The 16482-nt window shown below is 40.7% G+C and overlaps 2 pseudogenes; one reads left to right on the forward strand and one right to left on the reverse strand.

Annotated features, from left to right (window-relative positions):
- LOC118654277 overlaps nucleotides 1–13100 on the reverse strand; it is a 73772-nt pseudogene extending 60672 nt beyond the window's left edge.
- Nucleotides 13101–15134: 2034 nt separating this feature from the next.
- On the forward strand, nucleotides 15135–16258 carry LOC118654278 (annotated as a pseudogene).
- Nucleotides 16259–16482: the final 224 nt, after the last annotated feature.

Below are 16482 nucleotides of genomic sequence, written 5' to 3' on the forward strand. Positions count from 1 at the left end.
TTCTCCATTCTAAAAATATATATATTAATTATAATCTCCAGGCCTGGTTGCTTCTGAAGTAGATTAGGGGACTTCTTCAACTGTTCCATTACTCTCTGTTTCTGAAGGAAAATAATTGGAACATCTACATCTGCAGCCATCTTGGAGAAAGACAAGATATTGAAGGCGTTTCATTAATTTACATTGGGGTTCTAAGTTAAACTGTCTGAGAGCTGGCTTCCTCGACAGCTCTGATTTAGGCCTCCCAAAATGTTTCACACTATGACTCATGCTTCCTTCTGGAAATGACAAAACTTCCTCACCACCCTGATCTAAGCCACCTGCTTTTGGTTCTCTGTGCTCTCAGGAAAGGATTTCGTTGTATGTTACTTTTTTTCCATGGTGGGCAAGGAAACCCAGCTTTTGTTTTTCCAAAGGAAGAAACACACACACTCACACACACACATACAGTCAAAGAATGACACTGAAAATTCTAAAAATTAGCAGGCAGCGAATCAATACCATCACCCTCACCTCCACACCCCTGAAAAATAAATACATGATTTAATAAAAACAAGAGGGAGCTGACTTTTTTAACCATTTATGTCCCATAGCTTTTTTAAAAAAAACTGTGTAGTTTCCTAATGAAAGAACTGCATAGTAACTTGGCAAAAGTTAGTGCTTTTCTTATTTCAGGTGGTCTTAAAGAGCTTGGATTTTGAAGGTAGCTAAAAATCAGCGCAGAGAAGTGCTGACACATTTCTCAGGAGACTGCATTCCCTACGCCTCTGGGAGATGTTTGGGGGAAGAGCAGATTTGCAGTATAGAAGAGAGGAGGAATGAGGAGAGGAAAGGTGCTGGGGTCCAACCCCAGCAGGTCCAGGGGTCCCCAAAGGTGTGGATGGAGTCGGCGAAGAAGGAATGACATGGAGACAGTGTTCAGTTGATCAGCAGCCTAGCCAGGATCTCTAGCCAGGATCTCCAGCCAAGTTCTGGTCTGGATCTCCAGCCAGGTTCTGTGTCCAGTTGTCTTGCTAGGGCCAGGTTCTCCAGGTTCTCCAGCCAGGTTCTGTAGCCATGTTCCCTCGCTAGGTTCTCCAGCCAGGTTCTGTCCAGGTTCTCCAGCCAGGCTCAGTCACCAGGTTCTAGTCAGGTTCTCTTGCCAATTTCTGTAGTCAGGTTCAGTCCAGGATCTTTTGCCATGTTCTCTCCAGCGAAGTTCTTCTGTCTCTAGGTTCTGTGTAGGTTCTGTCTTCTAAGTTCTGTCTTGTTACATCTGTATTTATACCAGTTGATTCCAATCCTATCAATCTCTATTCCAAAGGTTAGGGCGTTTCTTATCTCCAATCCAGGGAGTAAAGATTATGTAGCTTAAGCATGATTGTTCGTAGTTAAAGTGATTAATTACCCGCCTGGCACTTAGTTAAGAGGTTTTATTCCCTCCCTAACTTCAGGGGAAAATCCCTACCTGGGGAAACAACCTTTCTCAGAGACCTTGGTTAAAACACATAGTGCCAAGAAGGTGAGCAAACATATTAAGAACAGTATGCCATATATGCCAGGTCCCTTGAAACAGCAAGCATGGACTGGCTCCTGGCAGAAAGGGTATACTTGCCAACAATATTTCATCCTCCTGAAATCTACTCTACAGTGTCCTATAGCAGCTTCAAGTATAAATGTGTGCCAATCTGTATATTATAATGTATAACTCAGCAGTCATTAAAAATACAATTTACTGGAGTGAAAAAGTACCCAGAATGTCAACTCAGTATAAAGATTCACCATATGGCACAAAGGATTTATTTGGGGGGACAGGTAAAGATTTTGAAATAAGAAACTTAAATATATTTTTCTACTATATTTAATTGAAATTTTGATGAATATATAATGTGTATGAAACAAAGAAAGTTATGTATATCTATTTATGTGGCCTTACATTTGTTCTCTGAGAAACTTCATACATGATGATTGAGTAGGAAAAAGATTGCCTTACACACTCCATCTCTTTTTATTTCCTCACAACAAGACAATGGGGTGTCAGTCCTGATATCGATTCCCAGCTCCACTACTGAGTTATTGTGAGCTAGTAATTTAATCAAAATGGGAGTATGAATCAGACGACTCCCAAAGACCCTTCCAATTTTGAAATTCTATGGCTCCAAGATTTTTGTCTATAGCCATGTTATTTCACTTCCTTTTTTCAAAGGAGACACCAAGATTTATTGCTTGTTAACTAACAGCTCTTGACTGTGACATGCGGATTCCAATGGCTCTGCCAAGCCCCAAGTCCTAGGAGACAGGGCCTAGGAACAGGATACTTACCCACCCAACCCCTTCTGTACTCCCTCTCCACTGGCAGATCAGCTGGCGCTGGTCTGGTTCTGAGAGGGGTGTGGAGGACCTAAAGCAGGATTCTCATGTTCATCCCTGATCACTGTTGATTTGCATTCCTTTCACAGGATTCTATGCATAGGCAGCAGAAACCCCCATTCATGTTATATGCGTTTATGAGTGCTTGTTGTATGCTTAAATCACTGTGTCATGCACTGAGGAGAAGGCAGAGTTGGGCAAGCCCTACAAGCAATTATGCAATTGTGGTTTAGAACAGAGAGTTAAAGGGACCAAAATAGTTCTCTGTCAACCAACAATGGCCTCTAAAGTTTCACCAGTAATGATTCATTCTTTGGTCTTGTATGTTTCTTGGCCTTTGTGAGTACTCTATTATAATTTTTAAAAAAGTATTTGGAAGGATAAAGGGTTGTGATGAAGAGGAGGAAGAGCTGGGGAGGGGTGAAGAGACATTAGAGCAGCGGTTCTCAACCTGTGGGTCGCGACCCCTTTGGCGGTGGAATGACCCTTTCACAGGGGTCGCCTAAGACCATCCTGCATATCAGATATTTACATTATGATTCATAACAGTAGCAACATTACAGTTATGAAGTAGCAACGAAAATAATTTTATGTTTGGGTTACAACATGAGGAACTGTATTTAAAGGGCCAAAAGGTTGAGAACCCCTGCATTAGAGAGAGAGAGAGAGAGAGAGAGAGAGAGAGAGAGAGAGAGAGAGAGAGAGAGAAACTGATGTAATTAATGAGGATAGGGGGAATGAGTCTTAAGAGGTGTTTATAAAAAAGAAAAATTCCAAATTAATATATTAAACTAAGATCTATGCTCTGATGACAATCTATTATCAATTGGTCAGCCTGGTGGCAAAAATTGAGTTCCTGCCATGTTCCAGGCACTATTCTAGGTGATGGAGATATATCAATGAATATGATAACACTGCTGAATCAAAGCAACTTAAAGACTATAGAGAAGGAGAAAGACAGGAAGTGACAAAGGGTAAAAGGTAATTTCAGCTTAATAATGACCAACCACTAAGGGAATAAAAGAAAAAGTACTGGGTGCAGCTGGGGAGTGTGGTGTGGCTACTCTAGTTGGGGTGGTCAGAGAAGAATTTTAAAAAATGTAATATTTGAGCTAAGGCCTGAATAATGAAATACTTCTCACCTTTCTTCAGTGCCTCCTTCCCAGGAAGTGTGTCCTAAAGAGATGTAAGGGTGATGGCACCAAATTGGGTTGCATTGGCAGGGTCAGGGTGAGAGTAGATAAAGTGGCTTTGTAAATAATTTGCGGGGAAAGTTTCAAGTTAAAATAATAGTAAATGCAAAGACTCTCACAGCCTGTTTGAGGGTCAGAAACAAGGCTGGTGTGATTGGTGCACAATGGATAAAGGGAGCGAATGGTAGGAGCTGAGGCCAGGGAGGTGAGAAGGGGCCAGATCATTTAGGACAGCTGATATAATAATAATAATAATAATAATAATAATAATAATAATAACAACAACAACAACAACAGCTAGCATTTATTGCATCCTTATTTACTGTAGATTAGCTTTTATATATATCACATCTAGTTCATGAGGTGGGTACTATTTCCAGTGGTCATCCAGCCAATGGTATGTGCTAGAGCTGGGATATGAGCCCCCAGGGTTGGACCCCAAAACTGGTTCTAGTTCTTAAATATTTTCTTTGCTATACCCAGGAAATATGTGGCCTCAAACACCTTTTTGTGCACACAGAAAATGAAGCACACCCAGTATCATCATCCAACTTAAAGTCTCAAAGGCACTATGAAAGGGACCCTCTTTAAAAGTCTGAGTAAGAATGGCAAGCAGTGACTGGGAGTACAACAGCTGTGTGGCTGATTTTCCTACCAATGTCATTTCCCCTTCTTTATCTACTCTCAACCCTGACCTTGCCAACGCAACCCAATTCGGTGCCATCACCCCTACATCTCTTTAGAACACATTTCCTGGGGAGGAGGCACTGAAGAAAGGTGAGACACATCCTAACAGAACATCAAGAGCCAATGTTTGAGACTTACGCCTGTCTTGATCACACTGGAGGGTTGTTGGATGTAATTATTTAGTTCTTTGGGCTTCTGTTTTCTCATCTGTAAAACAAGTTTGGCCCTTTATAGGAAAAAGTAACAGGAAGCAAAGGTGACTCGGGAGCTCCCAGGAGTTGCCATAAACTTGATACTTTCCTACTAAAAGAAATCAGAATGTTTACTTGCTGAACTGCCACCCTAAAACCCATTGAAATTTGCACTGTGGCTAAGTGTGGTAGGCAGAATAATTGCCCGCAAAGATGTCCATATGCCAATCCTGGGAACCTATGAATATGTTACCTTACCTGGCAAAAGGTGTTTTGTAGATGTGATTAAATTAATGATTTTGAGCCGTAACCGGTTTGGCTCAGTGGATAGATAGAGTGTCGGCCTGCGGACTGAAGGGTCCCAGGTTCAATTCTGGTCAAGGGCATGTACTTGGTTGCGGGCACATCCCCAGTAGGGGAGGGGTGCAGGAGGCAGCTGATCGATGTTTCTCTCTCATCGATGTTTCTAACTCTCTATCCCTCTTCCTTCCTCTTTGTAAAAAAAAAAAATCAATAAAATATGTTAAAAAAAATTAATGATTTTGAAATGGGTTAGGGTTAAGGTTAGGGTTAACTCCATCTGTCTTCAGAGCAAACATCTCAAAAATGGAATATGGTGGGGATCAGTCTTTCATTAAATTAAACAGGATCCTCTCTGGTTCTCCTATGTCCCTAAGATAAGCATAGAAAGGTTATCCTTTCCTGGCACTACTGAAGACGTGAGAAATAGGTCTCTTGGTCTATCCCTGTAAGAGGAGCGGGGCTGCCCAGCTTCTGAGGCTGAGGAGATGTTCCATTTCCCATTAGCTTGAGTGATGACAAAGTTCATTGAAGCTCTGAAGCTACTGTTGCTACAGAAGCTGAGCAAGCAGATGGGATATTGACATTCTTAGAAGAGATAATTATTTTGAGACAAATTATCTTCATCAAGTGAAAATTCTGGGAGAAATATATACTTCAGATTTCCTTCTACTTTACACTGACTAACAGGTACTGTGGTTTAAGATATGCTGAGAAAGTTCTTCAGCTTTTTTCCCAGTTTAGAATAGTAATAAACACGGGGATTTAAAAAATTACATGAATTGGGGTGACACTGGTTAATAGATTTTTAAAATATATGAAACCTTTTTTTCAAGATAAATCATTGATTGAATTGCTTTATAAGTAAGAAAAAATATTTATAAAAGGCCAACCCTGAAAGATTGATATAATTTCCCTTCTCTCATAACATAACCTCAAATTACAAAATTCCATTTAAACTTCTTTTTTTTTTCTTAGAAACAAATGAGAAGCAGAAAAGTGAAACTAAAGTATGGGTAATTATGGAGCTTTTCTAGTAGTGCAATAAACTCTGCATGTATACTAGTACAATTTTTAAGTATTACAAATATTTCAATAGATTTTTGGGAAAGTTTGACACAAAGAAAATTTACTTAACTTTTAATCAAAATGTTCTCTGTGTTTGCTTTGCTCTTCTTGGTTCTGTACAGTAAGACTGCAGCAGTTGTAAGATATTTTTTTTGTGTGTGAATTCCTGCCTTGTAAATCAATATTAATGATGTTTCTCATTCTTTGTATTAAGGTGCTTAAGGAAGATTAGCATATCTTTTAAGGGTTTGGCTTTTTGAAAAACAACATATACTTAGATGCTAAAGATAATGTCTGCCCAATGCAGAGTTTTCTGTCAAATCCATGAGTTTTATGAAGGCTTTTTTTTTAAGTGGTCAAGGTACATTATACTTGGAATTAAAGGGTCACTGAAATTTTCCAAGACATTGAGATTTTCAATTAAGTGTAACTCCCTTCAGGAAGGCATATGGGTGGGAGAAAGATAACAGTTCTGATTCTCTGCATGAATATTCTTAGGAAATGATACAGGGATATTTGAGGGGCTGGGTTCTTTAAGGTCAGAAATAACAATATAAGGCTCACCGACACATTTTTATATAGCCTACATGATGTGGCATCTATTTTAAATTACTTGCCATTACTAAAAAAAAAAAACAGGATTGTAATCTGGATTTCCTGCTTCTCTTGGTCTCTCAGGGCCATATTTGCTTATGGTGAGAGCTAGCAGGAGTTGTTAGTGGCTATCCTCTTTAGGTAGGACACAAGCTTGCTATTGACCAGGCTCTCTGAGCTAGCTTCACTTACTTATACTCCCTGCCTGACCCGTGGGCTTGTGGGTTTGTGAACCTGGTTTGGTGTGTGGAGAAATCTGGCCGCTGCTTCTGTTGAAATTCGAGCACTCATGTTCACTGCTGGCTTCCCTAATTAGGAACCCTCAGTCTTCCACATCTGGGTGAGAAGTGTCTTGTCCAGAAAGGTTCTTGGGAAAATTGCAGGAGTCTCTTAGTGAGACTGAAGGAGTTGAGAGACCTCGTTGGTATAGGAGATGTTCAATAAAACTATGAATAAGTCCTGGTCTGCAGAATTCTTATATCCTCTCTTCATTTTCAAGCCAGTACTCCCCATTACACAAATTATGAAGTACATGAAGTTCATCTTTAATATCTTCACTTTCTCCTTTTCTCTCTCTAAAGGAACTTATCCCTAACCAATCAATTGCCTTGTGCACTAACATGACATTACTATCAGCCCTCCAATGGCTTCCCATCACTTTACAATAAAATGCAAAGCGCATACCATGGCCAACAAGACTACATAATCTGGACCCCATCTACCTTTCCATATTTATTTGCTACTGCTCTCCTCCTCTCTCAGTGTACTGTAGCCACACTGACATTTTTTGCTACTTCCAAACAGGCCAAGCAGGCTCCCATCTGATGGCCTTTGGTCTTGCTATTCCCCAAGCCTGGAAAGCTCTTCCCATGGGCAGGGGAATGGCTGGCTTCCTTACTCAGTTTATGCCTCTACTCAAATTGCACTTTCCCAGAGTGGCATTTCCTGATAACTGACATAAACAGTCCATTCTCCCATCACAGTCTATCACTCCCTATTCCCTCCTTCTGCATTATTTCCATATTCCTTGTCACTAATCTGACACTCTAACGCAGTGGTTCTCAACCTTCTGGCCCTTTAAATACAGTTCCTCATGCTGTGACCCAACCATAAAATTATTTTCGTGGCTACTTCATAACTGTCATGTTGCTACTGTTATGAATCGTCATGTAAATATCTGATCTGCAGGATGGTCTTAGGAGACCCCTGTGAAAGGGTCGTTCGACCGCCAAAGGGGTCGCGACCCACAGGTTGAGAACCGCTGCTGTAAAGGCAGTCCTCACTTTCCATGGTAGTGGGGGACCATAAAAATGGCCATGCAAGTTGAAACCATGCAAGACATTACTAATAATAAATGGGAAAATTACGATTGCTCCATGAATGACCTTTAAAATTTTTTGTCGAAATATTAAAAACTCTCCCATTCTTGGTTATAAATGTAGGAAAATGAAAAAAAACTTATAAATATTTATTTACTATACTGTATTTTAAAACATTAAGAGTACTGAGAATTAAAATGTATTATTTCCATAACGTACAGATAAATTTATTATAAATTTATTATGTACATACATAATTGAAAAAGAGTAATTCTATAAAATACAAAATAGAATATATGCATGGCATGTGCTAAAAATAATAAAAAGTTCATGTCAGCCTTTGAAACTGTTATTCAGTTACTTATATGGTTTTATGTGTAGCTATGTGTTGGCCCATAATATACACTCTATTTCCTGCTTTGAAATAATCCAATTTGTTTGAAAACCACTGCTCTTATTCCATGATGAGCAACAAAATGGTCTACAGACAGCTGAAAGGACCATTACAAAAACAACCATCCTTCTGTCTTTTTTTTTTTTTAATATATTTTATTGATTTTTTACAGAGAGGAAGGGAGAGGGATAGAGAGTTAGAAACATCGATGAGAGAGAAACATCGATCAGCTGCCTCCTGCACACCTCCTACTGGGGATGTGCCGGCAACCCAGGTACATGCCCCTGACCGGGATCGAACCTGGGACCCTTCAGTCCACAGGCCGACGCTCTATCCACTGAGATAAACCGGCTAGGGCTGTCTTTTTTTTTTTCTGCAAAAAGCTTTCTTGCTTCATTTGGTCCAATGCATGGGGGAGGGCTTCAGGGTGGTTAAAAGACTGGCTAGTAGTTTTGGGGAGAGGATTAGGTTAAATCCAGACACCAGGGGATGCAGAGGGGCCCCTCAAAGGCTCTGGGCTCCACAGGCTCCTGTTTAAGGGAGCCTTTGGGAGAGATACTCCCCCGCCCGCCTGGGGGCCGGCGGCCTGCGGAGGTGAGTCAGGTGTGGCCCATCTTCTTGATGCCGTTCACCTCCTCCCCGGAAGTGGCTCTGTGGGAAGTCCCGGGCCGAGGGCAGAACCAGGGCCGCGGCTCCAGGAGGGCCTGCGTCAGGCTCCTCTCCCGGGCCAGGGGGCCTCCGGGGCGGCCTGAGCTCGGCCCGCTCCTCCAGGGAGGCCTCAGCGCCCTGGGAGAGAACGCGGCCCCCACGCTGGGTGTGCACCTGTCAGAGAGCTCAGCGCCCTCGCACTTCTTCTCGGCCAACTCACAGAAGAAGAGCCCCCTCCGGGGCCACATTGTCAAGGTCCAAACAGAGAGAGGTAGGCGGGGAGCCCGCAGGGGCAGGGGCAGGCGGTTGGCCGCGGCCTCCACCTGGGGAATAATTTGACGAATTGGGGAGCTCATTGCTGTTCGGCCGTAAGGAGTTAAGGTGTGTTGGCTGGTCTTGGGGGTGGTGCCGAAGGTGATGACTGGAAAAGACGGTGGAGGGTGGTTGGAGGCTGGGAGAAGTGGCGTCCCTGGGTCTGTTCTATCCAAACACTGTTGAAGCAGGAGACAGATCCGGGACCGCTGAGGGCACTGTTAGTACTTCATTCCTTTTTTTTTTTTTTTTAATAATTCATTATTGTTGAAAGTATTACACATGTCCCCTTTTATCCCCCATTGACCCCCTCCAAACCACCCCATTGTCTGTGTCCATGAGCCATGCCTATATGCATAGAAGGTCTTTGGTTGAACTTCTCCCCTCCCCCCTCCCCACCTTCCCTCTGAGATTCCACACTCTGTTCCATGCTTCCAGGTCTCTGGATCCACTCTGTTCATGTTTATTTTGTTACTTAGGTTACACATATGAGTGAGATCATGTGATACTTGTCTTTCTGTGACTGACTTATTTCTCTTAGCATGATACTCTCCAGGTCCCTCCATGCTGTCTCAAAAGGTAAGAGATTTTTATTTTTTACTGCTGCATAGTATTCCATGGTATAAATGTACCACAGCTTTTTTATCCACCCACCTACTGATGGGCACTTGGGCTGTTGTAAATTGTGCTGCTATGAACATAGGAGTGCGTATATTCTTTCTGATTGGTATTTCGGGTTTTTAGGATATATTTCTAGAAGTGGGATCACTGGGTCAAATGGCAATTCCATTTTTAAATTTTTGGGGAAACTCCATACTGTTTTCCATAATGGTTTCATTTCCACCAGCAGTGTACCAGGGTTCCCTTTTCTCCACATCCTCACCAGCTCTTGTCATTTGTTGATTTGTTGATGGTAGCCATTCTGACGGTATAGGGTGATACCTCCTTGTCATTTTAATTTGCATCTCTCTGATGATCAGTGACTTTGAGCATTTTTTCATATGTCTCATGGCCTTTTGTATGTCCTCTTTGAAAAGGTGTCTATTTAGGTTGTTTGCCCATTTTTTAATTGGATTGTTTGTCTTGCTTTTGTTAAGTTCTATGAGTTCCTTATATATTTTGGATATTAACCCCTATCGGACGTATCATTGCCAAATATGTTCTCTCATACAGTGGGCTCCCTTTTGGTTTTGTTGATGGTTTCTTTTGCTGTGCAGAAGCTTTTTATTTTGATGTAGTCCCATTTGTTTATTTTTTACTTAGTTTCCTTTGTCCTAGGACAGTGATGGCGAACCTTTTGAGCTCGGCGTGTCAGCATTTTGAAAAACCCTAACTTAACTCTGGTGCCGTGTCACATATAGAAATTTTTTGATATTTGCAACCATAGTAAAGCAAAGACATATTTTTGATATTTATTTTATGTATTTAAATGCCATTTAACAAAGAAAAATCAACCAAAAAAAAATGAGTTCGCGTGTCACCTCTGACACGCGTGTCATAGGTTCGCCATCACTGCCCTAGGAGATGTATCCATAAACATATTGCTATGAGACATGTCTGAGATTTTGCTGCCTATGGTTTCTTTTAGAATTTTTATGGTTTTATGACTTACATTTAAGTCTTTTATCCATTTTGAGTTTTTCTTGTGTATGGTATAAGTTGGTGGTCTAGTTTCATTTTTTTCATGTAACTGTCCAATTTTCCCAACACCATTTATTGAAGAGCCTGTCTTAACTCCATTGTGTGATCTTGCCTCCTTTGTCAAATATTGAGTATAATGGCTTGGGCCGATTTCTGGGGTCTCTGTTCTGTTCCATTGATCTATATGCCTGTTTGTGTGCCAGTACCAGGCTATTGATTACAGTGGCTTTGTAGTGTAACTTGAAATCTGGTATTGTGATTTCTCTAACTTCATTTTTCTTCCTCAAGATTGCTGTAGCTATTTGGGTCTTTTTTGATTCCATATACATTTTTGGAGTATTTGTTCTAGATCTGTGAAATATGCTGTTAGTATTTTAATAGGGATTGCATTGAATCTGTAGATTGCCTTGAGTAGTAGGGATTTATAAATTTATAATAAACTTATCTATAAGTTATAGATACAGTTAAAGGTCTATATTATCTATTTTTAAATATGTAGATACCATATTTATTTTCTATTTAAGTGTTAATCATAATTTAAAAAATGTATTATGCTATATAATAAAGAGGAAATATGCATACTGTCACAGTATGGCTGAGCCCACAGTGGAGGCAGAGTTCCCATAATGAGCTGTAATGAGCAGTCAACGGGGACCTGAGGCTGCATGGTGCTGGGCCACGGTAGGAGGCCTAAGGCTGCGCCCCCTCCCCAGTGGGGCTTGATGAGGGGACCTCAGGCCATGTCCTCTGCCCCAGCACTGGGCCAGGGGACCTGAGGCTGCACCCCCCCCCCCCCCCCACCGCCTGGCGGGGCTTGACAGGTGTGGGGCTGATCAGGTCTGGATCTTGTCCAATGGGGTTGGGGCTGGCTGGGTCTGGGTCTCGCGTGATTTTGAGGTGCATGTGGGTGGGTGGGGACTTGACTCTGGGTCCTGCAGCCCCAGACTCTGACAGGAGGGAGATTTTCATATACATTTTACTAATTTTCTTTCATCTCTGACACTTCTATTATAGAGAAAGGGCAAATAGTAATATTAAAATATTTCCTCTAATTAATCCCCTTTTAATGTGCATGAATTTCATGCACTGGGCCACTAGTTTCTATATAAAAAGTACTGATTCAGTGGAAATTTCTCAAAAGAAGATATATTGATTGCCAAAAGGTATGTGAAAAGGTGTTTAACACCACTAATCATCATTACAGAAATGCAAATCAAAACACAATGGGATGCTACTTCAAATCTATTAGGATGGCTATTATGAAAAGAAACAGAAAATAGCAAGTGTTGTCAAGGATACGGAGAAATTGGACATATTGTGCATTGCTGGTGATATATAAAATGGTGCATACACTGTAAAAGATAGTATGACAGTTCCACAAAAAATTAAACATAGAATTATTCTATAATCCAACAATTTTACTTGCAGTTTGAGATATATACCCAAAAGAGTCAAAACCAGGGACTTGAACAAATATTTGCATACGAATATTCATAGCAGCATTATTCATAATAGCCAAAAGGTAGAAACCACCCAAATGGGATAAACAAAATATAGTATATATAAGGTGGGGCAAATGTAGGTTTACAGTTGTGAGTACATGAAACACACAGTTTATTCTTGTATTATTATTTATTAATTACTGTATTATTTTCCATACAAAACAGCTGTAAACCTACTTTTGCCCCACCCTGTACATACAATAGAATATTATTCAGCCTTAACAAAGGAAGTAAATTCTGATGCATGTCACAACATGAATGAATCTTAAAGACCTGCTAAGTGAAATAAACCGAACACAAAAAGAACTAGAATAGTCAAATTCATAGAGACAGAAAGTAGAAGTGGTTAGCAGGGGCTAGGGGTGGAAGGGATGGGGAGTTTGTGTTTAATGAATATAGTCTCAGTGTTGGATAATGAAAAAGTTCTGGAGATGGATGGTGGTATTGTTGCACAAGAGTGTGAATATATTTAATGACACTTAACTGTACATTTAAAAATGGTTAAAGTGGTAAATGTTATTTTCTATATTTTGCCACAATTAAGAAAAACTTATGAAGAGGAGTTTGACCAATGCCCATCTCTATTTTTTTATTTATTTAAAAAATTTTTAATTGAATTTATTGGGGTGACATTGATTCACAAAACCATGCAGGTTTCAAGTGTACAACTCGTGCCTCTTCTCACTGTAAAATTTATGCTAAGAAGAGAACATTATTTATATTACTTTGTGAAAGGTCATACTGCTTTCCAAGTTTGGATCGGCTTCCAACATTTTGTCCTTTGTATTTTCAATGTCATGAAAAACCTCGGAAAGTTCCTTTAATGTGAAGTTTTTCACTAGTGTGGCTTCCTTTAGGCCGTCTTCATCCTTTTCATTGTATGTCATAATAACTTTCTGCATTATGCCTATAAATTTGCCTTTATTAAGTTCCTCTGGCTTCAAATCTAGAGCCCCTCAAACAGCAACAGTGTGTTAACATTCCCACTGTCAGCTATTTCTTCTATATCTCCATTTACCTTTGATTGGAAACCTGTCAGGTTACTTACACAGTGCAATAAAAGTTCTGTGTACATACTACTTGCTGGATGCCTGAATATTCTTAATTGCATGCCTTTTATCTTATTTTTCCCCCAAAACTCAGCTTAAAAATTACATGAAATTCTCTCTCCCTCCCTCCCGCCCTCCCCCCCTCCCTCTCTCATTGTAGTATCAATAGCCTGTCTGAAATTCCATCTAATAGGCTTTAAAGGTTGAAATTATTTCATGGTCCATTGGATAGACTAATGAAATTGTGTTTGGTAGTAAAAAGTAAATTTTTACTTTTCCATTCAAGAGAATTAAGGTGACCTGGAGCATTTTCCGACAGTATAGTGCTTTAAAAGTTAAATTATTTTGCCTGGAGTACCTCTCTATTGCTGGGAGACAAGGAGGCACCACAGCTACATACTTTGCTGTCCTTGTGTGAACTGAACAACAGATGAGCAGTGCCCAGTCACTGACTGACTTGAAAAGAAGGGATGTGATTGATCACTGGTCATAATATGCATTTGTCATTTACATAGTGATTTGTGGACTGGAGGGCTAGTAGTGAAATTTGTACTTTATGTAATAACTCAGATGTGCTATTGGTGGACTTTTGCTAAATAAACAATGGTAACTAAACTGCATACTTAACAATGCAAAGTGAGGACTATCTGTTTATATATCTATTTATTTATGTTTTTCCCACTAGAATGTAAGATATACAGGATGGCAACTTAGTCTAATTTGTTTACAGTTTATATTCCCAATGCCAGAACAAAGCCATAGTAGGGTCTCAACAAATACTTGTAGAAAAGAAGAAAGAGGAAGAAAGAGAATGGGCAAAAAAGAGGAAGGAAGGGGAAAGGGAGGTAAGATCATCGAGTCATAGAGTTAGATCAACTGTCATGTGTAGAAGGTGCTCAGAGAAGTAAAATAACTTTCATAAAGGCACCCAGTTCTCCAAGGATCTGATTTGGGGTCTTATATGTACCCCCTAACCTACATTGTTCTTCTTTCTTTCTTTGTCTCTCCAAAACTCCTTTCAGGTTATGCATTCACGGAAAGATGTGACTCACAAAATTGAAGGAGCCTTAATCACTTGACCTTTGAGGAAGGATTAGAACCTTACTTCAGAAAAGCATAGCTCTGTGGGGGGAGGTGACATTAGGGTGTTCCCAGGCTCCCTAGCATCAGACCACATAGGATACTAATTCTTAGATTATGTCAAATGATTTGCATTTTCTTACCTAAATGTCTTTGTGTGCTGCTACAGCAGAGTGTACAGGATGCTGGGGTTTTCCTCTGAGTACCTCACTCCCCTGAGGTTAGGTTTCTAATTTACTCAGGGAGCTCCAGTGTCCCAGAGCAGATTGGGCAACCTGGCCAACTTGGAGGGGAAAAGACTGACTTCAGATGAAAAACTTCTGTTTTTGTGACTAAGGACTTAGTCAGCTACCTAGTTTAGGATGTACTATTTGTCAGAAACTAGATCTGGAGGAAATATCACTCATTCTGGCTAGAGTAATGGTTTTCAGTGCATTTTTTACTCATGAAATTAAAAAAGAATAGGGTTCTAGTTTAACTTTGTGGTTGAGGTTATGAATGAGAAAGAAAGTTTAATTTGCCCATGGAGGCCATCCTCTTAGTCAGAGTTTTAGAGCATTCCAGACTCTTGTTTCAATTTAAGCATATTGAACATCAGTAAAATACCAAGAGGGCAAACAGTGGTCTATTTGGAGATTCCCCTTACCCTTTCTGTTTTTACTTGCTCTCTTGCTCTCTCTCTTCCCTGTATTCATGGAAAGAGCAGATTTGCTTCATAAGAATAAAATTACTAAGTGTTGCTTTTTCACAACGGGTTTGTCATCGGAACACAAGTGTCATGAAAATCACTGATAAATCTAAGACAAAATGGGAAAGGAAAATACTCATATCAACATCATCATCATTGGACATATAGTTTTTGGTAAGTCTACCACTACTGGCCATCTGATCTACAAATGTGTTGGGATTGACAAAAGAAGCATTAAAAATGTGAGCAGGAGCCTGCTGTGATGGGTCTTGGATAAACTGAAAGCTGAACATGAGTGTGGTATCACCACTGATATCTCCTGTGGAAATTGGAGACCAGCAAGTATTCTGTGACCATCACTGATGCCCCCAGGACACAGACTTCATCAAAAACATGATTACAGGCGCATCTCAGGCAGACTGTGCTGCCCTGATTGTTGCTGCTGGTGTTGCTGAATTTGAAGCAGGTATCTCCAAGAATGGGCAGACCCATGAGCATACCCTTCTGGCCTATACACTGGGTGTGAAACCACTGATTGTTGGTGTTAACAAAATGGATTCCACTGAACCGCCCTACAGCCCGAAGAGATAAGAGGAAATTGTTAAAGAAGTCAGCACCTACATTAAGAAAATTGGCTAAAAGCCTGACACAGTAGCATTTGTGGCAATTTCTGGTTGGAATGTGACAACACTAACATGCCTTGGTTCAAGGGATGGAAAGTCACCTGTGAAGATGGCAAGGTCACTGGAACCACGCTGCCTGAAGCTCTGGATTGCATCCTGCCACCAACCCGTCCAATCGACAAGCCCTGTGTCTGCCTCTCCAGGATTTCTACAAAACTGGTGGTACTGGTACTGTTCCTGTGGGCTGAGTGGAGACTGGTCCTCAAACCCAGCATGGTGGTCACCTTTGCTCCAGTCAAAGTTTCAACGGAAGTAAATAAAGTCTGCTGAGATGCACCATGTAGTTCTGAGTGACGCTCTTCCTGGGGACCATGTGGGCTTCAATGCCAAGAATGTGTCTGTCAAAGATGGTCATCATGGCAATGTGACTGGTGACACAAAAATGACCCAGCAATGGAAGAGCTGGCTTCACGACTCTGATAATTATCCTGAGCCATCCAGGCCAAATCAGTGCCGGATGTACACCTGTGCTGGATTGTCATCAAGCTCACATAGCTTGTAAACCCACTGAGCAGAAGGAAACTGATTATCATTGTGGGTTGGAACCTGAAAAAGAATGAGCTTGACTCCCTCAAGAGAGAGTTGAGAGATACCACTGGTACCTGAGCCTCTTGTAAGATGCTCTTGCAGAATATTTGGTGAAAAGAATTAGTTGGCTAGAATTAGTCTTGGGTTTGGTACATTTCCAACATCTGTGCTTTTCCTGTGGTTGTCATTAGCATAAGTATTTGAGAATCAACAACTGAAAGAATTTGAAAAACGTATTGACTGAAGATTTTTGTCA

Source organism: Myotis myotis, unplaced genomic scaffold (assembly GCF_014108235.1).
Source record: "Myotis myotis isolate mMyoMyo1 unplaced genomic scaffold, mMyoMyo1.p scaffold_m19_p_4, whole genome shotgun sequence".
NCBI lineage: Eukaryota > Metazoa > Chordata > Mammalia > Chiroptera > Vespertilionidae > Myotis > Myotis myotis.